This window comes from Rhincodon typus, chromosome 41 (assembly GCF_021869965.1).
Source record: "Rhincodon typus isolate 14 chromosome 41, sRhiTyp1.1, whole genome shotgun sequence".
Taxonomy (NCBI): domain Eukaryota; kingdom Metazoa; phylum Chordata; class Chondrichthyes; order Orectolobiformes; family Rhincodontidae; genus Rhincodon; species Rhincodon typus.
In genome coordinates, this window is record NC_063372.1 from 2,853,487 (window position 1) to 2,853,960 (window position 474).

Sequence of the window (474 nt, forward strand, 5' to 3'; positions counted from 1 at the left end):
CTGGTGGGGATAGATCTGTCACTGTATAACACTGGGGTACAGTACTGGTGGGGACAGGTCGGTCGCTGTATCATACTGGGGTACAGTACTTTTGGGGACAGGTCTGCCACTGTATAACACGGGGGCACAGTAATTTTGGGGACAGGTCTGCCACTGCATAACACTGGGGTACAGTGTTGGTGGGGACAGGTCAGTCGCTTTATAATACTGCTGTACAGTACCGGTAGGGACAGGTCTGTCACTGTGTAACACTCGGGTACAGGACCGGTGGGGACATGTCTGTCACTGTATAACACTGGGGTACAGTACCATTGGGGACAGGACTGTCCCTCTATACCACTGCAGTACAGGACTGTTGGGGACATGTCTGTCACTGTATAACACTGGGGTACAGTACCACTGGGGACAGGTCTGTCATTGTATAACACTGGGGTACAGTACTGGGTGGGGACAGGTCTGTCACTGTATAACACT